The sequence below is a fragment of the Bidens hawaiensis genome, unplaced genomic scaffold, assembly GCF_021521415.1.
Source record: "Bidens hawaiensis isolate Kalapana, Puna unplaced genomic scaffold, B.hawaiensis_p1.1 tig00000237_1, whole genome shotgun sequence".
NCBI classification, from domain to species: Eukaryota; Viridiplantae; Streptophyta; class Magnoliopsida; order Asterales; family Asteraceae; genus Bidens; species Bidens hawaiensis.
The window spans coordinates 7,580,951-7,607,283 of NW_027491021.1; the positions used below are offsets into that span (position 1 = coordinate 7,580,951).

Here is a 26,333-nt window from a genome sequence, read left to right on the forward strand (position 1 = left end):
TCTAGTTGGAGAATTTTGCCGATCATTATGTGGTATGGTTAGGAGAGTCATGGCATTATGGCTATCCGATTTGTGATGTTGGTCCAGGTCCTTATGTTGATCCGGAACCTTTTGAGGTGTTACACCTTCATTGTTCTCTTGAATAATTGAATAATTTTGCATGTGTAATTGATCAAAATCCAAATATTTATTATTACTAATAATACACAGACATCCCTGCACTTTTTAACTTTGACCACACAATTTGGATACATCACGAGAACAAATTTAGAATTCAAACGTGATATTTGTAACATTATTTTTAAGGTAACATTTGTCTATGAGACTATGACCATTCTTCATCCCCAAAATAGTATTACAAAAACATTAGGCCATCAACATATAAGGATAAATATTAATAAAAAATTTTGTTGCAAGCATCAAGAGTGATAAATTTGCACTGAAAATCCCTTTTACACAATTAGATGTCTTTCAAAATCCACTTTAAACACCGATTAATTAGGCGCATATAAGAGTTAAAAAGAAACTGGTGTCGCAACCGCCAAAAGAGGAATCTTTTTGCGAATTGTAATGCCAGGTTGTTCACTCATATCAAGAGATTCTCCATTTCCTCCATCAGGTAGCTCCCAATCAAATTTGTGCAAAAGGTTAGCCAACAAATTCTCATTTGTCGCCATTCCAAAAGCCATCCCCGGACATCCTCTCCTTCCGGCACCAAATGGAATCAGATCAAAATCATGCCCTTTAAAGTCAATATTGCAATCTAAAAACCTCTCAGGCCAAAATTTATTTGAGTCATCCCACATTTTTGGGTCTCTTGAAATGGCCCATGCATTAATAAAAACCCTAGTTCCTTTGCTAACATCAAATCCCATGACTTTGACATCTTGCCTCGCTACTCGAGGAAGTAGAGTTGGGACGGGTGGATGAAGACGAAGAGTTTCTTTGAAGACAGCTTTCAAGTACGCCATGTTATCTATGTCTTTTTGGTTTATTTGTTGCTTATTCTTAAGAACCATCCTTACTTCATCTTGTGCTTTCTTTAAAGCCCTAGGATGTTTTAGAAGTTCAGTAAATGCCCACTCTGATACTATCGCAGTTGTATCTGTTCCTGCGATATAAGCATCCTACAATAACAAGTATTAATTATTGGTGGTGCTAACAGCTAAATATATTTTAGAACCTCGCATTTGACTTAATTTACCCCTACCTACAATAACAAGTATTTGACTTAATTTGTCTTATTGATGGTGTTAAAGCTATTTTAGCACAAATAAAATCATAAGGCAAAAATATAAACATTAATTTATATTTTTTAAATGGGTGAGGAGTTGAGATGGCATCACAATACTGGCGTGGTAACATCCCAACCCTGCGAGAACGTTGGAAAAGATCCTGAATCAGGTGTGTGTCTCGTCCACGATGCCGTTATGCCGAACAGAATGAGAAAGTTGTGCGATGACCTTTTGTCATGTTTAATTTGAAGTTTGAACGGTGGGGTTGATTATATACGAGAACTATTTTTTTATCTGTTTGTTAAATGTACTTTTTATTAAAAAATATATAATATAAATAATATGATTGTACAATTTTTAAAACCACAATATAGTATTATAAACTTAAAATACAGAGGTTCGGTTATTGCTATTCTTGTAAAAAATGACTAAAACATTTGATTTATTAATCTTCAAAAATATGTAGGCTATCTTATTTGTTCTTATCATTCATATATTTTTTTTATCACTTTCATTTATATTATATGTATTATTAATAAATGGTTAACGGATGGGATGAAAAAAAAAAAGAAGTCTTCCATGGTTAAAAGATTGTTTAGAAATGAAATAAAAAGAAATCGAGAAAGCTGATGTGCAGGTAGTGAAAATATGGAGAACGATGTGTCACCTCGTACTGCATGGCAACACCACCTCATCTAATGTGGTACCACCCTAATTCAATCAGGCTCTAATGGCTGACAAAGACGCATAAGAATCTAAGGTTGGTTTGAAAAGCCTATGGAGAGTTTTTATCATTTAAGAACCCCTATGTTATTATTTAGAAATATAGATAACCAGGATCAAACTTTGTTTTAATAATTCACTCTGACTTTGTGCTCTATCAATGCATATATAACTTTAAATGGAAAATCAGTTACCAAGAGGAGTCCTTTAATGGCAAGTGTGTCAACAACCACCCCTATCTTATCTTCTTTTTGGATCTTTATCAACATATCAATGAACTCTTCTCTACAACCACCCCTATCTTATCTTCTTTTTGGATCTTTATCAACATATCAATGAACTCTTCTCTACCATTGTCGCCATTCATCGTTGAATAGAATGATCCCTCAGCCGCTCCTCCACCACACCATCCAAGAACTCGTCCATCTCTCTTGCAACCCTCTCGACTTTACCACTAAACCCTCTTAACCGATCCATCCATGCAAGCCAAGGAACAAGATCCTCGAAATTAAAACCACCTAGTACCTCAAAAAACTCGTCCAACATCTTCCTAAACTTCCTCCCACTTTCCCCGTCGCTATACTTCTTCCCAAACGTCATCCTACACACCACATCATTGGCAAACCTCACGAACAAATCACTCAAATCTACCACCTATAATCACATACAATATATTATTTACCGCTTATTGTAATTATATCTATTACAATTAAAATGCATGATTTAGTAGGCTTCCTCGATAATATTAATTCTCATTAATTATCTTTTCATTGTATCCTTATATACAGTTGATTAATAATAAAGAAATATCCCACTTTTACCTGTGATTTTTTTATTCTGTCAACAACAATGGCGATCTCTTCTTCTCTAATCTTGCAATGACCTTCGATCTTTTTGTTGCTTAGTAAATGGAGAACCATAATGCTCTTAGCTTGCCGCCAGAATTCACCATAAGGTGCCATCGAGACTTATTTTAAGTCGTAAAGGAGTCTTCGAGACAATTTTGAGTCGGGTCTAGTGGCAAATATGAGATCATTGGTTTTCATTATTTCACGGGCTGCATTGGCTGATGAGACGACTAGTGTTGGGACGGCGCCGAGGTGGATGAGCATAAGTGGACTGCCTAGGGTTTGGGACAATGAATGGAGGGATCGGTGGATGAGTGGGCCAATCTGGTGGAGATTGCCGATCACTGGCAGTTTGGGTGGTGAAGGTGGTAGGTTTTTGTTGGTGGAAGATGGTTTAGTGAAGTAGAGTAATTTGAAGAGAAAAAATAATAGGACTAACAAGGCTAGAATGTAGACCAATGATACTGAAGAAACACTAATCGACCCCGGGCAGATTACGGATAATCTGGGGGTTAAATAGATGTTTCCCACGAGGGTTAGGTCCGGCAAGATGGTTATTCTTCTGATGACCTGCAAAACAGACACCGTGAGCTCGTCAATGAGAAGGGGGGTACCTCCTTGTGACCACCCTCCGGCGTGAGAATCAGACTAGATTGCTCTTGAATATAAGTGTATATTAAGAGAAATGACTAGAGCAGATATCAGATAATATATGAAGATATAAGATCATAAGATATGATACCGTTCCAAGGTGTTGGAGTATTTATAGCCGAATGTAGGTTTCCAAGCAGGTACAGCCGGCTGAATAGTATTCCTGTTCTACCAACTGTGGGCTACGCACGTGCCATGCTGGTGGTTGGTGGGTAGGCAGCGGCTGATAGTGACCAGGCCGGCTGTGTACTATTCCTTTTCCACCAACTGAAGGCTATGCACGTGCTACGACAGGTTGGTGAGTAGGCAGCGGCTGATAGTGACATTAAGTAGTAGAGCGTGCTGCTCGTCGTACTGTTGTCAGTGAGCTGTCGCAGCTTTGGTCAGATCTTTTATCCATACCTTGGCAGGTACAGTACAAAAGATCCTCCAGTAGCGTACGGACTGGCTCATTTGGGCGGGAGTTTTCTCGGCTTTGGGCGGGAGTATTCCCGGCTTGCTCACTCCTTCTTCAGGTGACATTGCTGAATTATTTAAGAGTTAGTGCCTTGTGCGTGTAGCCTTGCTGCGCGGGTAGCCTTCCCTGATGGCTAGTATCCGTTGCTGCGGGAACAGGCGGAGTACGTCGACCATTGGGAGGCTTTTCCTGCGGGAACAGCTTGCGTACTGCGCGTAAGGACGTCACGTCTCTGAGCATGGTGGGTCCTGCAGATCCAGTTGGTTTTTCTATGTCTCCGCTCGCGTCGTCCCCATTGCGATGACGTTTAAGAACGGGAGGGCGCTCCCTAGCCTTCACGCCTCCAATTACCAAGAGGCGGAATGGTTCGCCAAGATCTCCCAGATCCAGACTCCAGTTTACCGCTTTGCGGAGTCTGGGATGGTGATGCTTGGGATGAGCCGGGTATGGAAGGATGCTGGGGCAGAGGCGCCACAGATTCCCATCGTCCTCGAATACGGTTTGAACTCTATCCCTTACGGTATGCTTCATATCTTTTTGCTGATTTAGGGTTTTTCTTCTAACTGCTTTTCTGTTTATTTTCAGAGGGGAACAATTTGCAGTCGCTTCTGCAATCGCGTGAGAGCGGTGGTCCCGCTCGGCTGGGTACTCGTGCTCTCGACGAGAACGAGTTGCCCATCTTGGAGCAAACGGCGGATAGGTTCGTGGAGGTCTACCCGCCGGGCCACGAGATTTTGAGCGCCACGCGGCCAGGTAAGGGTTTCTTTAACCCCCGTCCTCTCCATGCTCAAACCTCTGCTGGAATTCCTCTAATTTTGTCATCTGATGAGGAATCCACAGATGGTCCTTTCTTCGTGAGGAAGAAGAAAGCTGACGGCGTGAAGGGCAAGGCGGAGGTTGCCTCCACTGCCGATCAGGGGAACCGGTCTGAGTCGGAGACCGAAAGTGAGGAGGCGGCGGGGAACCCTGGTGGTGGTGAGACAACTGTCTCGGAGGTTGAGACAGATGTCACCTCCGATCCGCCCAGTACGACGACGGTGACCGGCGTGAAGAGGCCGGCTCCCTCGGGTTCGTCCCCGCCTATCAGAACCTTCAAGCTCAAGAAAACTCGTAAGTGTAAATTAATCTTACCCGCAATTCTTTCCGCCATTGTTTTTAATATCTTGTCTTCATGCAGGCGTGGATGCTACTGCATTCCAAAGTGATGCGGGGAGGAGCAGTTCTGGACCCATGACGGTAGGTTTGGTCAACCTACCCGAGTCGATGACCCAGGCGGCTACGCCTGTTTGCAGTATTGGTTCGGTTGCTCATCCTGTTGAGGCAACTGTTCCAACTGTAACATCATCCCCGCCGGCCGTCAGTGCGATCTTCACGGAATCCTTCACTGAGCCGGCGGTGATTGTTTCCGCGGGCTCCTCCGCAGCGGCGGCCACGGTTGTGAGTTCACCTCCAGTGAGTTCACCTCCGATGGTCTCTACCGCGGCGGCTTCAACCGTGCCTCCGGCACCGGCGACTACCTCGTCCCCGGCCGGTTTAGCGGGTATGTTCGGGGCTTCTAGCCAATCTCTACCTCCTTCCCATCTGCCTGACCTCTTGGATGGTTATCCGTTAGGTTCGGGTGATGGGTTTGGCGGCTACCGGCCTGTTGTCGACCCTACAGGTGCGTAGGGTTATTTTGGCCTTTTTATATTTTTATCATCTTTTCCTAACTGCTTTATGTTTTTGCAGTGTCGGATTCGAATGAGGTGTATGTTCCACGGTGGAACATCCGCCGGGGAACAACCCTTCGGACGGCTGTGGACTGCGTCGAGTGGGCGCGTCACGCGGCCCCAAGTGGCGCGTTGGGGGAAGACATGTCTAGCTACCAGGAGGGTAGGCTGACAAATGAGCTTCGGATTCTCCTTGCCCGGATGCAGCCGCGCGTCGAGTTGCTTTGTCGTGAAAACGAAAAGTTAAAGGCTGCGCGTATCCAAGAAGTGGCTCAGGCGCGGGCTATCCGGGAGGAGAACAGGAGACTTTCCGCAATTGCTGCGGAGAAGGAAAAGGCCTTCAAGGCCCTCGAGGTTGAAGTGCAGGCCCGGCTCGAGGCCCGTTCCAAGGCTACCCATGCTGTTAACGAACAGCTTCGGTTGGTTAAGGAAACTGCGCGGAACGCGACCGAGAGGGCCACCAAGGCTGAAGCCGTTGCTGAACCTCTGCGCGCCGAAAATGAGGAGCTTAAAGCCAAACTAGAGAGGCTTCAGCAGGCTCATGATGCTTTGGCTATGGAAGACGCCAAGAAGCTTCAAGAGATCTTGGATCAGAGGGGTATGCTTGACCATACTGAGCGTAAGCTGAAGGGCGTTGAAGAGGCTGCTGCTAAGGAAGTGTTGCTTACCAACCTTAACAAGAATGAAGCCGAATGCGCCCGTGACCTAGCTCAGGCTGCCCTCCAAGAAGCTCTGATTACCAAGGAATGGCTTCTACGAGAAGCGTTGTCGCAGGTATGCGTAGCTTCATAATATCTTTACGCTTTTCTTTGTGCTTAGAAAAGGTTTTGATACTTGTATTTTTTCTTGTAGGTTGTGCATCGAGTCTTCACGAATACATCTTATAACGATGCCATGAGCGAAGCCCTCAACGCTTCTCATGAGGATGGGGAAAAGGCTGGCTTCCTGCTTGTTCTAGGGTTTGTTGAGAAGGGCATCCCGCCTTCCAACTTCCCTCTATATGATGTGGATACTGAAGCTGCTTATGACCAAGCAGTGAACCAGTATGCTGCCTTCCCGCATCCGGTGGTGGAGAAGGTGAACGAGATTGCTGCTGCTGATGATGGGCTAACCATTCTCAAGACTTTCCTTGAACCGCCACAGCCAACTGATGGTGCGGGTACAAGTGGGTTTGGAGGGAGTGGTCCTGAAGTTTGAACCTTGAGATCCCTTCCCACCGTTAGGATAGATTTATATTTCTGTAGGCGGGTAGATACCCGGCCATTCTTGTAATGTTTTAATTTTTTATGAAATATAAATGTTTGTGCGGGTAGGACTGCCACTTTCACTGGATGACTTGCTTTATAAACGTTATATGACTTGCTCATGCATATTTTAGTTTAACTTAGCAATTTTCCAAGTGTTTTGAATAAGTTAACCGTTCGTCGCGCGGTAGTCAATAGGTTAGTGTTCAGTTTCCTCTTATCATGATTGTGCGGGTAGGACCGTCACTTTCATTTAGTGGGATGACCAATCTTCACCTACAACTGACCTGCGTGAAGGTTTACCGTTTTGTGTTTATGCGGGTTTTGCCGCCGTCCACACGCAACGACTTCTTTTCACATTTATGCGGTGAAAACCGGCATCAGTGTTTTGAATAAGTTAAACCTTTCGACGCGCGGTTGTCAATAGGTTAATGTTCAGTTTCCTCTATCATGATTGTGCGGGTAGGACCGGCACTTTCATTTAGTGGGATGACCAATCTTCACCTATAACTGACCTGCGTGAAGGTTTGCCGTTTTGTGTTTATGCGGGATTTGCCGCCGTCCACACGCAACGACTTACTTCCCCACTTATTTATGCGGTGAAAACCGGCATATCAGTGTTTTGAATAAGTTAACCGTTCGACGCGCGGTTGTCAATAGGTTAACGTTCAGTTTCCTCTATCATGATTGTGCGGGTAGGACCGTCACTTTCATTTAGTGGGATGACCAAACTTTACCCATAACTGACCTGCGTGAAGGTGTTTCTCATCCTTTCCTTAGAAATTTTTGCCGTTTTTGTGTTTATGCGGGTTTTGCCGCCGTCCACACGCAACGACGTCTCCACTTATTTATGCGGTGAATACCAACATAACAGTGTTTTGAATAAGTTAACCGTTCAACGCGCGGTTGTCAATAGGTTAGTGTTCAGTTTCCTCTATCATGATTGTGCGGGTAGGACCGTCACTTTCATTTAGTGGGATGACCAAACTTTACCTATAACTGACCTGCGTGAAGGTTTGCCGTTTTTTGTGTTTATGCGGGTTTTGCCGCCGTCCACACGCAACGACGTCTCCACTTATTTTTGCGGTGAATACCGGCATATCAGTGTTTTGAATAAGTTAACCGTTCGACGCGCGGTTGTCAATAGGTTAGTGTTCAGTTTCCTCTATCATGATTGTGCGGGTAGGACCGTCACTTTCATTTAGTGGGATGACCAAACTTCACCTATAACTGACCTGCGTGAAGGTTTGCCGTTTTTTGTGTTTATGCGGGTTTTGCCGCCGTCCACACGCAACGACGTCTCCACTTATTTATGCGGTGAATACCGGCATATCAGTGTGGAAAGTTTATAAGTATAAATGTAAGATCATCAGCGTCAATGTGATAAGGAGAATCATTTCCATTAGAAGTGGCTCTGGGCCTTTTCTTTACAAGTTTGGAATTGATCTACATGCAGCCTGTGTAATTGAGCTCCCTTCCATGTTCTTGGGATGGGAGTGTCATCGAGCCTTTCGAGCCGATATGCACTTGGTTCGGAATCTCGTTGTTTACGCAGTATGTAGTCTCCAACATTGAAGCTGCAGTTTCATTCGTGTTTTTCCCAACTGGGGTTCAACACGCATTAGCCTGCTCAGCGTTCATTACGCCACGAGGTGCGTGAGCGTCCCATCTCTGACAAATGCTTCGACGATGTCCTTCAAGTCTAAGCATTCCTTGGTGGTGTGGCCTCTTGTCCTGTGGAAGTCACAGAATTTGCTTTGATCAGCGTTTGGACGCTGTCGGATAATTGGAGCCTCTGGCCATGGGAGCCTCTCAGTGGCGAATATGTCGGTGACGCTTTTGGTGAGTGGCGTCCATCTGGAGTTCCGGTTCGACGACTGCATGTTGTCCTTTCCGCCTAACCGAGGGTGCGAGCCGGATGAGGTGTCAAAGTTTACCCTTGACTGCCAAATACCTAGCTTCCTCTTTTTGTTTAGTCGGGCGGTAAGGACGTTGTTTTCTCTTGTTTTCTGGGTGTAGAGGTTTGTGCTTTGGGGAAGATCTCTACCCAGTTGCTTTTCCGTTTCCGCGAAGCGTTTAGCTGCTGTCATGATGGCATCCCATGTGGATGGCATGCCGTCTTTACCTTTTAAGGTGCGGATGAGCTCTGGATCTTTCGCGCCCTGGATGAAAACAGCGCGAACAAGATCTTCGCTAATAGCGCCCAGACTCAGCTTCTTTGAGTTGAAGCGAGTGATGAAGTCTAGCAAAGATTCATCTTCCTCTGGGATGCAGTTGAGGATCGTCCATTGTTCTTCAGTGTACTTTCTTTGTTGACTGAAGTGTTGGCTGAACTTCTGTTGGAAGTCTGCCCAATCGTAGATGTGGTGGACCGGTAGACGGTCAAACCACGCTCTAGCCGCTCCAACCAGCGTCATCTGGAACATATAACACCACGTGGGTTCCGTCCAGTTGCTGACGGTTGCCCCCGCTATGAATCTGTTCAAATGATCGTCTGGGTCAGATATACCATCATAAGTGCCGATGTTGGACATCTGTTTGGCACTTCTCGAGGCGATTGCTTCCGCAATTTCCCTTGCAAACTTGGATGTTCCCGCATTTGCAGCAGTTGGTCTAAAGGTTTTGGAGAAGTCGCGTGGGTTTCCCCCCGCGTTCCTTGGTTTGAAGGTGTCTCCGAAATTCCTTCTCGGTTGGAAGTCCGTTTCCTTACGCTTCCCTTTTGCCCTATGGCGAGGGTTTGCGTCGGTGTCGGATTCCTCTCGATCATCGTCCGAGTACTCGCACTCACTGCTCATGTTGAGCTGTTGAGTGCTTCCGAATTCGTCAGCCTGTTGGAGTGAACGCAAGCGTTCATCCAACTCAGCTTGGAATTCCTTCTGACGTGCTTCGGCCCACGCTTTAACTTGATCGAGTGTTTGGCGGGGGAGCCTCGTCTGTTCTCTCCAACTGGGCATTGGTGAATCCCAGTGAAGGATTGTTTACTGCACTTGCCCCGGCTCGGGTAACCGAGTTAGTGTTCGTAAAATTTACTGCACTTGCCCCGGCTTGGGTAACCGGGGTAGTGTTCGTAAATATTGTGTACTCGCCGGTGTTCCCCCCAGTAGCTGGGGATGTGGTTACCGGGGTTTCTTGGTCACTCGTTGGCCTTGGCAACGGAGTAACCTTAACCATCTTTCCAGAAGTTTGAAAAAACTGAAAAAGAATAAGTTCTAGCTTTTATGCACGGATGGCGCCAATGAAGAAACACTAATCGACCCCGGGCAGATTACGGATAATCTGGGGGTTAAATAGATGTTTCCCACGAGGGTTAGGTCCGGCAAGATGGTTATTCTTCTGATGACCTGCAAAACAGACACCGTGAGCTTGTCACTGAGAAGGGGGGGTACCTCCTTGTGACCACCCTCCGGCGTGAGAATCAGACTAGATTGCTCTTGAATATAAGTGTATATTAAGAGAAATGACTAGAGCAGATATCAGATAATATATGAAGATATAAGATCATAAGATATGATACGGTTCCAAGGTGTTGGAGTATTTATAGCCGAAGGTAGGTTTCCAAGCAGGTACAGCCGGCTGAATAGTATTCCTGTTCTACCAACTGTGGGCTACGCACGTGCCATGCTGGTGGTTGGTGGGTAGGCAGCGGCTGATAGTGACCAGGCCGGCTGTGTACTATTCCTTTTCCACCAACTGCAGGCTATGCACGTGCTACGACAGGTTGGTGAGTAGGCAGCGGCTGATAGTGACATTAAGTAGTAGAGCGTGCTGCTCGTCGTACTGTTGTCAGTGAGCTGTCGCAGTTTTGGTCAGATCTTTTGTCCATACCTTGGCAGGTACAGTACAAAAGATCCTCCAGTAGCGTACGGACTGGCTCATTTGGGCGGGAGTTTTCCCGGCTTTGGGCGGGAGTATTCCCGGCTTGCTCACTCCTTCTTCAGGTGACATTGCTGAATTATTTAAGAGTTAGTGCCTTGTGCGTGTAGCCTTGCTGCGCGGGTAGCCTTCCCTGATGGCTAGTATCCGTTGCTGCGGGAACAGGCGGAGTACGTCGACCATTGGGAGGCTTTTCCTGCGGGAACAGCTTGCGTACTGCGCGTAAGGACGTCACGTCTCTGAGCATGGTGGGTCCTGCGGATCTAGTTGGTTTTTGCGCAGACGTCTCTTCAAGGTGAGTTGCGAGTTTAGTCTTTGCGCAGACGTCCCTCTTGAAGGTGAGTCTTGCGGGTTCAACTGCGCAGACGTCCCTCTTTGAGGTGAGTCTTGCGGGTCCAACTGGGCTCTGCTGGGACCTACCTCTTCAGATACCATCGTTAATTTCTAGGTATCTTCTATGGCTTTTGGTATTTTAATGTTATCAATTTATAGATGACTTGTAAGTTTTGAAACCAAAAAATATTAATTAAGAGTGTTATATCTGATGATGAATAAATATCTATTTCCCCATTCCACTTGATCAAACAAACATCCAAACATGTAAGTTAAGATACCTTGTGGATTAGATAGAGTGTAATATTTGATGATGACAAAATTGTTAGGGAGGTGGGGATGGGTGCGAGTACCAGGCAATGGGTAGCTCGAGTATGATTGGGATAAATTGTTGGAATAGCGACAAATGATAATTTGTTGGCCGACGTTTTGCATAAGTTCGATTGGGAGCTACTTGATGGAAGGAAGGAAGATTCTCTTGATATGAGTGAACAGCCTGGTATTATAATTCACAAAAAAAAATTCCTTTAATTAACCCATGAATAAATTGATTGGCTTGGATATTGGATAATATTGGACATGTGGACTGTCACACTATAACTATAACGTTAAGTTCATGAAGTGGACTGAACCTAAAAGAAAACATGTTGGGTCATGAGTTGAAGTGGTGTTGGCTCAGGGTTCTAAAAGGAGACCACGGGTTCAGGATCTCCAATTTAGTCATTTGTACAGGTGCTCAAGTCCGGTATTTTTAGGAATCGGAATCAGGTAGAAACCGAGGATGGTTAATAAAAGTCAAGAACCAGATCAGATAATAACCAACACGCATTCAAGATAAATTCATAGGTCGTTCATACAAAATCACAAGAAGTCACAAGTACTTCATAACATAAAAGGAAATCATTCAAGCTTGCTAAACAAACATGGGTTCAACTATAACATAAAACACTCTTTAACTATTTACATAAAACAACTGTGACATGCCACTTATTCTCCTGCAACCTCCTCAGCAGCTAATAGACCATCCTTTCACGCGTCTCCTCTTCCTTCCCCCACTGCCACGGCTTTTCCACACTCCCTAGCTATGTGACCTGACTTACCACACTTGTAACACTTCTGGTCCTCGGTGCATTCACGGGAGATGTGCCCCTTCCTCCCACATCGGTAGCACTGATTTGGACCAGCATTGCATTCCCCCAAGTGCATCTTCCCGCACACCTTACATGCTTCCTTTCCTGCCATCTTCTGTGTCTTTCTCCCTGCACGCTCCACGACATCCCTAGCTCTTTTAGTTCCTTTCCCTTCTTCCTCATCTTCCACTTCCACATTATTCGCCGCCAGATCAACATAGACCATCTCCGCCAACTCGACTGCAGACTCAAAGGTAACAGGTTTGTTGGCCCTGACTAACATGCGGACCTTCTGGGGAAGTCCTCTAACGTAGCACTTGATCCGTTTCACCTCGGTGTTCACCATGTCAGGAACCAGCCTAGACATGCGGTTGAATTCAGTGGTGTACTCACGATGTGTCATCTTGTCCGCCTTCAGATTCAGAAATTTCATCTCGGCCCTCTCAACCTCAGCATCAGCACAGAACCTTTTCATCACTAACTCCTTAAGGTCATCCCACCTCATGGCCTTAATCTCCTCTCGGGTCTTCCTTTGTTCCACAGTTTCCCACCAGTACATGGCCTCATCTTCAAATGACTGAGTGGCATAACCCACTGCTTGGTCGGGACGGCATTCGCTAATTCGGATTTTCTTGTCCATTGTGGTTATCCACTGGAGAGTAGCGATTGCGTCTCCCAGCCCAGTCAGCTTTGGCGGGTCGCATCCTTTGAAGGACTTATAGTTGCACCCATCTTGGCCTCTTTTCCTGTCATCGACCTTCACAGACTTATCCTCACTCGAGGCCTCTCTTTCTCCTTCCCCATCCTTCCTACCATCACCACCCGCCCCTTCAGCAGTTCGTTCGCGGCTTGCAGCAGATCTTTCGGGATTCAGGTTCTTCACAGCAGCAACTACAGCTTGAACAATGGCTGCTTGAACTGCAGGGCTAAGTTGAACCTCTTCGTTGTTGCTCGAGTTTCCTCCAGCTGCGCCTCCTTCGTCTCCAGTGTTGGAAGCTTCTTCTACCGAGGGTTGCCGGACAAGACGAGGCCTGTCACGACGTCCAGTGCGACCCCCAGTTCCAACAATTCCTCCAGCTCCAGCCATTAGTATTCTAAAAGGGAAAACACAAACGTCATCACTTTAGGAATTATTTAGCACATGATTTGTAAAGTAAGTAGTTAATGACGTTGATCAAGTGTAATTAACTATTTGCGTTACTCCTCAGGTTCTACATACTTCCCTTCATGATTTCACTTGTGCTTGTTTATACTCTTAAACAGATAATCCGTTAAGATCAATTAATCCTATCCCTAACCTGCACTCATTCTTCATTTAGCAAATAAGCCAACATTAACATACACCATTTACCATACACTTTACCTTTACTGAGCTTGCTTGAGTGGCACATGGCTATCTTGAACTGGCATCTTCTTTCTTTCTCATTTTAAATCCCATTCTCTGTTCGAGTCTAAGCACGTAGGATGCTTAAATCTCTCGAACTTATGCTCTGATACCAACTTGTAAGGCCCCGAACCCGCTAGCCCTACTTTAGCGTCGGATTTACTCATAAACACAGTTCTTACAAATCAGAGTTCATTAAAACTTTCGCGGAATATAAAAACTTTCATGAAACGTTACAGCAATCCAAAACTTGCCTTAATTAAACATTCTTGTCTTTCAAAATAAACGTCAATTACATTAAAACATCTTGAGTCTTCAGATGCCAGTCTCCTATTCGCCCACCATGTGCCCGCTCAAGCTAGCTGTCTCATTCTACTCACCTGCGTGCATACTAAAAGTCAGCTACGCTGAGTGAGTTCTAGTTAATCAAGCAACTTATCATACAACCACTACATACAATATATACGTATCCGAAGACACATAGTCCACAATCTAACATGCCACTGCTTAACCACTTAATTACCCCTATAGCTTAGCCTCTTAATTACCCCTACAGCTTAGCCACTTATGCCACTTTATGCCACTTTAATAACGAATATCCTTATGCCACTTTGCCACTTTAATAACGAATTCACGTATAGGCTTACCCTACCACGTACTATCGTCATGCCACTAACACTCTTACTAGACTCTGCCACTTCTATCACAATCTACCCCTACTTGTCTACAGCACACTTTATATCAATACAATATTTACATAATAAGCAAGTCACATCATAGAATACATACACACTAACAACCACTTGACAATCACTATCCTTGGCGATACGTGCAATATCCGAAGATCGTTCACGTACCGACAAGCATTACATAATAGCTACTTGTATAACATCTATACACTTACCACTTAAGGTAAGTGTATTCACACTTTCACATCTAACCTGCTTACCTTACCACTTAGCCTCTTATTTACACCTACCACCTTGCCACTTTGCCACTTTAATAACGTATAACGTTATGCCACTTTGCCACTTTAATAACGTAAAACGTTATGCCACTTTGCCACTTTAATAACGTAAAACGTTATGCCACTTTGCCACTTTAATAACGTAAAACGTTATGCCACTTTGCCACTTTAATAACGTATAACGTTATGCCACTTTGCCACTTTGCCACTTTAATAACGTATAACGCTATGCCACTTTGCCACTTTGCCACTTTAATGACGTAGTCACGTATAGGCTTACCCTACCACGTACTATCGTCATGCCACTAACACTCTTACTACACTCTTGCCACTTCTAACACGCTCTACCTCTACTTGTCTACAACATGCTTCATATCATTTACATAATAAGCAAGTCACATCATAGCATTCATACCCACGTAATAACGATGGCACGTACAGGCTTTCCCTATCACGCGCTCACGTTATGCCACTAACACCCTTAGACTCTTGCCACTTCTAACACACTCTACCTCTACCTGCCTATATCACACATCATATCAGTTCAGTATTTACGTAATGAACAAGTCACATCGTAACATTCATACACGCTATCAACCACTTGGAATTTACTATCCTTGGCGATACGTGCAATATCAGAAGATCGTTCACGTACCGACAAGCATTATAAAACATATACCTCGTATAACATCTATAGCATACACTTACCACTTAAGGTAAGTGTATTCACACTTCACATCGAGTATGCACACAGCCCCGAAAACATAACAAGGAATGGGGCTAGAAACTCACCTGAACTCTGCTTCTTCCTCCGATAGTTGTAAATCCCTTCTTTAACTGAGCTCGGCTGACTGTATAAGTTACACGTATCAATACTCGCCTGATTTAATCTGGTGGCCTAGTATTAGCTTACTTTTACTTATCGTTTTTAATCTATTTTCTAATCGAACTTGACTTTAGGCGAAGTTAAACCTTAGGCGAACTTGGCTTTAGGCGAAGTTGTCATCAGGCGAACTTAGCTTTAGGCGAAGTTGTCATCAGGCGAACTTAGCTTTAGGCGAAGTTGTCATCAGGCGAACTTAGCTTTAGGCGAAGTTATCAGTTAGGCGAACTTGGCCTCAGGCGAAGTTACCAGTTAGGTGAACTTGGCCGTAAGCGAAGTTATCAATTAGGCGAACTTGGCCTCAGGCGAAGTTATCGCTTTGAAGGCGAAGTTACCGCTTTCGCGGCGAAGTTGCCCAGTTCGCGGCGAAGTTGCCCAGTCCAGCCGCTGTTTGGTTTCTATCAAGCATTTTGGCGATTTTAACACCCTTGTTATGGTTCAACATCACCCACTACGTTCCCCAACCGTTTTCGGTCGTTTATACACTATAAAGCTTGGATCTTTAAACTTCAAAGATCAAGAATCATACCTTTTTGAGCTTGTTTGGATCTCGTTTAACTTGTTTAATCACAACTAATCGCTCACCCTCTCTCGGATCTTGTTCGTTCCTCTCCTCGGCCGCCGGCGGTGTATGTGGTGTGTGTGTTTTGGGTGTGTGTAGAGATATGGATAAATGGATGGAATGGAAAGGATTGGGGTTTAAGGGGGTATTTATACTCCCTCAAGCCCATGGACCGAAGGCCCATATTTCCTTTTGGTCCATATCCAAACCCATCTAATTATCCTACTAAGTCTTCATATTTTGCTATTATTATTATCGTTCCACTAACTCGTTTATTTCACCCGACAAAATAATATATTAAATATTACTTAGAAATTTCGGGATGTTACATCACACTTTACCAGTTTGAATCAACGAGGGCGCCAAGATGTCTAACTGTTACATATCATGTAAGAGTACAGAATCCCATCTTGATTACATACAACTCCCACTGAACTTCAGATCATTCCCAACCAATGCCTTTATAGCTGGCAGTTACGCGACAGCGGTTGACACTGATCAAAGAGTAACCTTTAGTAAATGAAAGTTCTAATATATTTCTCAGGTTTAAGGATACTAAATGAGTATACCAGTATCAAAACATCTTATGAATAAGATCCATGAAGATGATTTGATGCGAGTTACATCCAACGTCATTCATAATGAGGTCTGTGAGTTTGGAAGTCAACCCCTTGAGTCCAAAGTCAGAATAGTCTTAATTCAGAGTCGATCCCACGAGTCTGACACAGTTATATTATTCAACATTTGCATTTAATCATTAAATCAAAAGAGAACTCAAAAATATAACTGTTAAAATGTTCATACATCCAAATACTAAATCAAAACAAACTACTAGCTAATCTAAGACAGATAGCATCTCCGTGATGATCATGCTTGTCCTGAGTCATCGGTTTAGTGAACGAGTCAGCTAGGTTTTGATATGTGTCTACTTTGCTTATTATGATGTCTCGTTGTTCCAGTATATCCCGTATATAGTGGAACTTACTTAGAATGTGCTTGGCCCTGTGATGAGATCTGAGCTCTTTAGCTTGAGCAATGGCTCCTGTGTTATCACAAATTACGTCGATCGGTTTCCGAAAACTTGGAACCAGATCGAGGTGGGCTATGAACTTCTTCATCCAAGCAGATTGTGAGCGAGAATCATCTCGGTCAGTCTGGAAGCTAGCATCAGTGTAACACCTTATAGTGAGCTCATCTTCCACTCCTCAAAACACTAAGAACATGTCCTTGGTCCTTTTCAGGTACCTTATAATGTTCTTCACAGCAGTTCAGTTGGCAATGCCAGGATTCAGCTGAAAACGACTAGTCATGCTCATCGCATATGAGACATCAGGTCTAGTACATAACATTGCATACATGATAGAACCAATCGCTGAAGCATATGGAATTGCTTGCATGTGCTTAGTTTCAATGTCCGTTACCGGAGATTGCGATTTGTTCAACACGGTTCCTTTAGCCATGGGGACGGCTCCTTTCTTGGAGTTATCCATTGAGAAGCGTGTCATTACCTTGTCTATGTATGTACTTTGACCTAGCCCTAGAAGCCGCTTAGACCTATCTCGATAGATCTTGATTCCAAGAATATAAGCAGCTTCACCAAGATCTGTCATTGTGAAACAAGATCCCAACCAGTGCTTAACTTCCTTAAGCATAGGAATGTTGTTTCCAAATGATCAGTATATCATCCACATACATGATGAGAAATGATATAGTGCTCCCACTAGCCTTTCTGTAAACACAAGACTCGTCTTCATTCTGACAAAACCAAACTCTTTGATTTTCTAATCAAAATAAAGATTCCATTTACGAGATGCTTGTTTGAGTCCATAAATGGACTTATTCAGTTTGCACACCTTGATCAATTTGATCATCGCAATGGACGAGAAGGTTTCACCAAAGTCAACACTTTGAGTTTGAGTAAAGCTTTTCGCTACTAACAGTGCTTTACAGGTGTATACATTTCCATGCATGTTGGCTTTCGTTTTGAAAATCCACTTGCTCCCTACTGCCCGACATTCGGGGGGTAGCTCAACCAAGTTGCAGACTTGATTGTCACGCATAGATTGCATCTCGGCGTTCATGGCATCTTGCCATTTCTCAGATTCCGGATCTAAGATAGCAAATTTGTAATTAGTAGGTTCGTCGCTTGACTAAGCTACTAAGAGGACTTTGGGACCATCTAGATGCCATAGGTATTTAGAATTTGGTACGCGAGTACTATTACTTCTACGAACGCTTGTGTTTATGTCTGATGTATCAGCAACAACTTGTTGATCAGACGTTCCAACTTCCTCAGCGGTTGTTTATGGTTCTTGAATTTCTTCAAGATCGACAATATTATTTCCAGTTCCTCGATCGAGAATTTCCTTATTGAGAAAGTGGCCCTTCCTTTTGATAGAAATCAAATTATATCAGGATGGAAGAAATAATATTCTCTTTGGTTAGAGTATCCGACGAAAAAAACTTTTACGCCGCGAGGATCGAGCTTGTCATTAGAATCGCTGGTGACATATGCATCACATCCCCATACTCTAAGGAAAGACAAATTGGGTTTACGCCCATGCCAAATCTCATATGGGGTTTTGCTTACCTTTTAGTTGGAGCCAGATTGACAATGCGGGCGGCGGTCATAAGGGCAAAGCTCCTAAAGGAGTGAGGCAAGTTAGTTCTACACATCATTGATCGGACCATGTTTTGCAAGGTTCATTTTCTCCTCTCGCTCACGCCATTGTGTTGGGGTTGTGCCAGGTGGAGTGGGCTGTGAAACAATTCCACGCTCTTTTAGATGATTTATGAATTCTGAGCTGAGATACTCTCCACCTCGATCTGATCGAAGCACTTTAATAGTTTTCCCGAGTTGGTTGTCCACTTCATTTTGAAACTCTTTGAACTTTTCAAAAGTTTCATGCTTGTGTTTCATAAGATACACATAAGCATATCGACTGTAATCGTCAATAAAAGAAACGAAGTATCTTTCATGATTTCTAGACATGGTTCTAAAAGGACAGCATTCATCAGTATGTATGATTCCTAGCAGATCCTTTGCTCGTTCATTCTTATGAGTGAAGGAGTCTTTGGCGAGTTTGCCAGCGAAGCAAGATTCTCCGTCATCAAAAGAGTCCGGTCCTGTGGATTCAAGAATCCCTTTGGATTGGAGTCTCTTACCTCGTGCCTTGCTTATGTGGCCAAGTCGGCAATGCCATAGAAAAGTATCATTGATGCCAGATCTGATACGTTTAGAAAGATTATATACATTATTGTTTATTTGAACATTAATATCATAAATACCATTTCGAGGTTTAGCCTCAAAATAAAATATATCATTCAAGTAGGCAGAAATAGCAATCCCATTAAAAGCGTACTTAAATACTTGTTCAAATAGTAAAGAAACTGAAATAATGTTTCTGGACAAACCAAGTGCAAACAAACAGTTATTTAAAGTAACTTCAAGGCCAGATGGACAAGTAATTAATAAATGCGTAGCGGAATAAAACGAATAATCAGCACCGAAACTGACCCAACAGGATCCGGTTACAAAGCTATACGAGCACAGTAAAATATATACAATATATTAATAACTACCGATGAGATAAATATATACCTCGGTTAATGAATAACCGGTTGAGACACCGAGGTTCAACCAACGAGTGCTAGTCGATGAACTGAACAGCGGGTGGCGGGTTTGCGGCAGCACCGGACTGTAACAATAGCGGCGGAAGCGAGCAGGTGCGGCGGTAGGAGCGGACCTAGTCAGTGAAACAATCGGCGCGGCAAGCAACGGTAGTGGCCGGCGTCTCGTAGTAACGGCGACCCGTTAGTGTTCTTTTGCTTGCTGCCGTGTGAAACAAGAATAAGAAAAAGCCACTATTGATTGATTTTCGTGACCTGCCTTCTTTTCTTATATATCTTCAAACCCTTTTTAAGTATTAGGTTATTATTATCTAATTATGATTATAAATCATAATTATATATAATACTTGTAAAACTATAAACGGGCCTTGAAGTCCAACTCGTTCCAACTCTTGTTTAAAGCCCGAACCAGTTTATTTAATTAGTAAAAAACTGTATTATTTATAACTATTATAAATAATAATTCCGCGTAATTAGATTCGCCATTTACCGGATAAACAATTTAAACGGATTTTAGTTCGTTGTCCAAGGTGTAACTCTCACGGGTCATAACTCGGTCGGTTGCGTTAAATTAACCGAACCGATCCACTATTTCCAACATAAATCACCTCAAAATCTAAGGTTCTCAAGTCATAGGTTAGTCCTGAAAGATGATGTTGAAGTGATATTGCTTAAATGGTCTATGCTGAAACTAAAGTGCATGTGAAAATGCAATATGATAACCATGTTATAGAAGCAGAAATCATATCCGAAAGTAATACTAGAACTCACACTGTTATTCTTTAAAAGAAAAAATCTATGCCTTTGGATAAAATGATTAATGTCAAAGAATGAAATTTTCACTTTGTTTTTGTTTTGCAATGAAGATTAATAAAAGAAGTCAGTCTTTATAGATGGCTGCTTTGTTTTGGGACAATTTATTTTAACTCGTGGTCAGTTATGCGTTACATTATCTAGAGTTAAAAGCACAAACAATATGAAACTATTAAGTTTTGACATAGAAAGTAAAGTTACAAATATTGCGTACAAGGAAATATTTAGGGATTTATGAATTTTCTAGCGATTTTTTTATTTTCATATTATGTAATGTGTAATTTTTTTTACCATATAATATATCTTTATGTCTGTTGAACATAATTTGTTGCATTTGACATTGTGTTATTATTTAAATAATTTTATTTATTTCAATCCGTGTGTTACACGTGTAACTAACCTAGTTTACTATAAATGCATGGAATAAGGGTAACTGCAAGTGGTTGGGTGGATTTCTATATCCTGTCCCTATCTAAAAGGTAAAGATTCTAAAAAATGCATTTCTTTTCAATATATATATATATATGGGAGAGATATTTTGAGAACCTTGTTGAGTTTTAAAAACTTAAAAACTCTATTCATGACCACACATTTAATTGAATAGATTAGATTATGTGATTGAGATTAAATATGATTAAAAAATTAAAGTACGAGAGAGAATAAAGATGTACAGTGATTACACAATTAAACGTCCGTTACACATATGTAATCAGTCGACTCGGTGCGTAAAAAATTATGTAATTTTTTTTACGTATATGTAACCTACATATATTTATATTACGTATGCGTAAAAAAATTAAAAAAAATTGTTACGTTAAGTTCTTTCGAGTTCTTAAAACTCAAAGTGGTTCTCATTTGAAATCTCCCATATATATATAAGGCTATGTGTAGCAGTGGCGGATATCGCTTATGAGGAGGGGTAGCCTCCGCTACCCCTCAACGTTTTACCGGTAGTGTAATTTTTTTTGCTGGTTTTTGTGTTTCGTTACCTCTGAACAAAAAATAACGTTACCCCTGTGTATTTTAAGGCCAACCAATTTAATACTTAAACCCAACAAAAGCCCAAGCCCAAACCAAAAAACTCAATAACCCAAATAATAAAATAAAAAAAAGAAGCAGACCTCAGATTTGGTACTCTGCTCAGCCTCACGACACTGTAACCTACCGCCACCACGACACCTCCACCTCCAGTCCGCCACCTACCGCCATTCCGCCACCAGCCACTCCATCTCCGGTCTCTCCATATTTCCGGTAAGATTTATTGTATTTAGGTATTTAAGGATATGTTTAAATTGGAATTAATTTGGGATTTAGGGTTTATGTTTAAATTATAATTGATTAGGTATTTTGGGTTATGTTTAAATTTGAATTAATTAAGGATTTAGCTTTTAGTTTTATGTGTAAATTGAAACTGATATTAGGTTTTTGGTTCAAATTTTGTTTAGGGAACTTTGAAGATGAGTAAACAACCTCTTATTAACAACCTTTTTATACGTCAAAGGAAAGAAAACGATGACATCAATTCATCACCAAGTTTAAATATTCCAGTTTCAAGTTCAAACATGTACGACTCTTTTATTTTCTTATTTAATTATATATTATGTTTATCAATATTTTTGTTGAGTAAATTTTAAAACTACTCATTACCAATATGTGTTTGATTTGATCGAAAGATATCAATAAAATCATTGTATTAGTAAGTTAATAAGTTTGAATAATTTTACATTATCATTAAGCAAACAAGTTTAGGTTATTTTGATGCGACCCATTATAAACCAATTTGTTTTGATCTGTCAGTGCAAATAGGTTAACCGGGCGCTGGTACGCTTGTAACACGAAGCCGAGCCCGGGCAGACACCTGCACGAGCACAACGCATTACCGGGCTCCGCTATGTGCGGCAGGTCCCTTAAACGTGAAACCGGTAAACAATTTTTTTCTTAATGTACGGTTAAAAAAAAGTTACGCTAGATTCGCCACTGAATTGTGTAGTGGGGGGCTACATATTGTGGGCGATTTTGCCATGTGGCGCCCAGTCAGCAAAGAGAAAATTTTTGTTTTAGGGGTGTAGTGGTATATATATATATGTATATATATGTTACACATAAAAGATTAAAATAATAATAATTGAAACAATAAACCAGGCGATAAAAACACATCCCCCCTGTCGCCTCTCTTATCACCGGGGTGGGGGGGGGTGTTACAAACAAAAATCGCCCCAAAAGTGAGGGAATTGTCAGCCACTACACATACCCTAACATGTATCCACTAAAACTACAGTATGGCAACTAGCCAACTAGAAATGCTATTCGAAAAAGGTTTTTTAAAAAGAAACCAATGCGATCCAGAGACTGGTTTAAAGCCAAACCGAACCAAACCAGACCAACTGTTTGCAATCAATATGATAACTCTTTTGTTGAAACCGGCTAAGATGAATGAATTCGGTTTTTAAACTAGTTTCAAACTTATCCAGTTCTTTTTCTGTTATATACCGGTATCTAAACCGAGTTTGAACCCAAAACTGAATTTATGCACCTCTACTTATATAAACACTAGTTTCTAAACCCGCGCGCGTTGCGACGCGTTAATACGTTGTTTGCACTTAGGTAATTAATACCTGATTCAAATTACAAAGGTGTTCATGTTTTGGTTCAACCATAAATAAAACTAATAAAATCATCACATGCAATTCCAATTGATACAACTTAATTGATGCAACTTATTGAATGCAAAGAAGCCCTTTGCATACCACTCATCTATTTCCTTCTTTGTCTTGCTACTGCTTTCATTATGATCCTCCTAACCTGGTTCATCAGCATCAACCTGAACTAATATATTTGACATTTAATAGCATCATCCAACCAGTAAAATTCAACTCCATCGCTTTCTATGGGAGCAAACAAAACCATCAGTTTCTAATATAAGTATATAACTATATTCTCTTTTTCTTTGTTGGTTCTATACTCAACATACAAAAAACTTATGAGAAAAGCAGCCTAACTCCCAAACAAACCATAGAACATGTCACACCCCAACCTACGACGGAATATGCCGGGGCGCTTTATAATTGTATTATAGCTCAAAAAACACTAAAGTAAATCCATGTGTCAATATCTAAATTATTAAATTCATATTATTCAAGTACGCAAAAGCACAAACATTGTCTCATGGAAGTAAACATTACAATAAAATAAAAAGAAATAAATAAGTCCTTAATTCATGCATCCTAAGGTCCAACTACTCTTTAATCCCTTGATTCTTCATCTAATATAGCTACCTGCGTCATGCGGGAAAATACATAGTTTGTCAACATAAAGTTGAGCAAGTAATCACGATTTTTGAATACATATAATATAAAAATGACAATTCCTTGCGATAATATGAAATTCTACAACTAGCATAACAACAATATAACAATAATATAAAAGTTGTCTTTTCACTCGAATCCCATGGATAGCGAGCTACTCTGACGGCGTATGATCTTACTAATGAGGATGAGGATGAGATACCACCACCAAAAAATAAATTAAACACATAATCACATTTGCACGTATAACTAATTGAACAATATCATATAACGCAAATAGTGGAATTGTAGTGAAAAATTGATTAACGCATAACGCCCTTAAAATATAAAACAGTAAAAAAAGGGGATGTGAGTTACTTACCTTATAGGTGGAATAAATGTTGATATGGTGATAAAATTAAGATGATAACGTTTGCGCTCCTCGAGGTACGCCAACAAAAATTGCCTGATTGTTAACAATATATTAGGTAATAAACGAAAGAAGATAATGAGTCTTCTAACGGATTTGCGATTTGATGGTGATTTGAGAATGGGAACTATTAGTTTAACAATAAATCTAAAGATTATAATATCTTATTGATTATTTATGACTTATATTTAATATTAGTCTTTTTATCATTATTATTATTACTTTTATTGTTAAAAATTTATATTATTATTTTGTATTTATATATCTAATCACAAAAAAAGAAGCTTTTTTACTCTCATGCTAATCGGTTTGAATGATTTGTAGTCCATTTAGGGTTTGAAATCATTAATATATCGTTATTTATCATTTAATGCTATTATTACTATTATTATTCTTATTTTGATAATCCCCAAATATTATATATATATATATATATATTGAAAAAGAATGACAGAAATCGTTATTAATTGATTATATATAATATCTATACACAAGTTTAATGAAAAGCATAATTGTATATATAACGGAAAAGATTATTTGATCCTCTAAATTAGATCGGTTTAGAAGATGTGAAAATAAATACGTATTATTTAATTATATATAATATCTATACACAAGTTTAATGAAAAGTATAATTGTATATATATTAACGGAAAATATTATTTGATCCTCCAAATTAGTTCGGTTTAGAAGGTGTGAAAATAAATACCATATTTATTATTATTAATGACATATAATGAATTTTTATGTAAACATATATATACACACACATATGTATGTATAAATTATAGATTTCAAGAAAAGAGGGTTTCACGGCAAGGAAAAACGTGGGTTTAGGGTTTGTTTCACTAAACTAATGTTCCTTTAATATTATATTGCAATTATAATGGCTAAAACTAAAATAAATAAAAAGAAGTAAACAAACCGGGCCTGGGGAGGTTCGAACCTACGCTCAGGCCGGTTCCTAGTTTAACCAGCTACGCACCTGCCATCAGGGCAGGTGTGTAATTCGTTCAAAACACGAAACCTTATGAATATAAGTGCAGGCGTTGCTCAACTCCAAACCCATAAACCCTAGATTTTCCAAATCGGTTATTCGATCAATGCTTGATAAAATTGATTTAGGGTTTACGTGATTGGGTTAAGGGCGAACTATAAGCACCAAAAAATTACCTTTATTGATGACTAATCGAGGGGAAACGACGGCTTAGGTTCACGGCTCAAACACGAGATCAAAACGGGCTCTTGATGACTTCGTATAAAGAAATTGAATTAGGGCTTTGTGTCGTGAGGTTGAGGTGAAGGTGTTTGCAGATTTAATTGAATTTTAGACGCCTTTATATAGTGTTTTAAGGTTAGTGCAGTCGCGGATCGAATTTGGTTAATTAGTTGTCCATTGATTATAATTTCTACAATTAAAACGTCGGTGGGGTGCGACTTTGGTTAGTGAACGATTTGGCAAGATCAATTTTAATTATTGAAGCCGAAAGTTGAGGAACAAGCAAGGTGTGGGGGGGGGGGGATACGGCGATGACGGGGTGAGAGGGAAAGAGGAAAGAAAATCTTGAAAAATTTTGCATTCTGGTCCCTATATTTTGATTAAGGTGTCAAGGTGGGTTAAGTTAACATAAGGGGCATATCTTGCACATTCTTGATAGTTAAAATAAAATAAAATAAAATAAAATAAAATAAAATAAATGATTGAACAAATAAATTTTAAATGGGTCGGGTTTTAGGATCCGAAATTTAACGAATGTTATAGAAGACACTTGTAGCATGGGTTAAGTTAACATAAGGGGCATATCTTGCACATTCTTGATAGTTTAACGAATGTTATAGAAGACACTGAAAAAGTGAACACAAACAAAAATCCAAAAACTTAAATCAACAATTACCCAACAATTCATGAAATTAAAAAGGTTGGTTAGGTAAACTACATGATTTGAAGTAGGTTAAAGAAATCTCTTGAAGCTGGGCATTGACTGATCTACCCTTAACAGCCCCTCCTCCAGATCCTCATCATTTTCATAGGCAAAATGTCCTCTTCACCTTAATTTTGCGTTTACGGGCCAGTAAATCAACAAAAAAAATGTTGCTAACCTGATTGTAGGTTTGGATTACACAGTGTTGAGACCTTCGACGGAGGAAAGGCACTCGATCACCGGAGTCACCTCCAT

The 26,333-nt window shown here is 41.2% G+C and overlaps 1 pseudogene across 1 annotated transcript; it reads right to left on the bottom strand.

The window, feature by feature from the left end:
* Nucleotides 1-494: 494 nt before the first annotated feature.
* Nucleotides 495-26,333, bottom strand: LOC143600094 (cytochrome P450 736A117-like; annotated as a pseudogene). Its single transcript, XR_013147417.1, has 5 exons — nt 26,291-26,333; nt 2,780-3,270; nt 2,335-2,612; nt 2,153-2,258; nt 495-1,127 (listed from the first exon to the last, which is right to left on the bottom strand). The product of XR_013147417.1 is annotated as a cytochrome P450 736A117-like (transcript).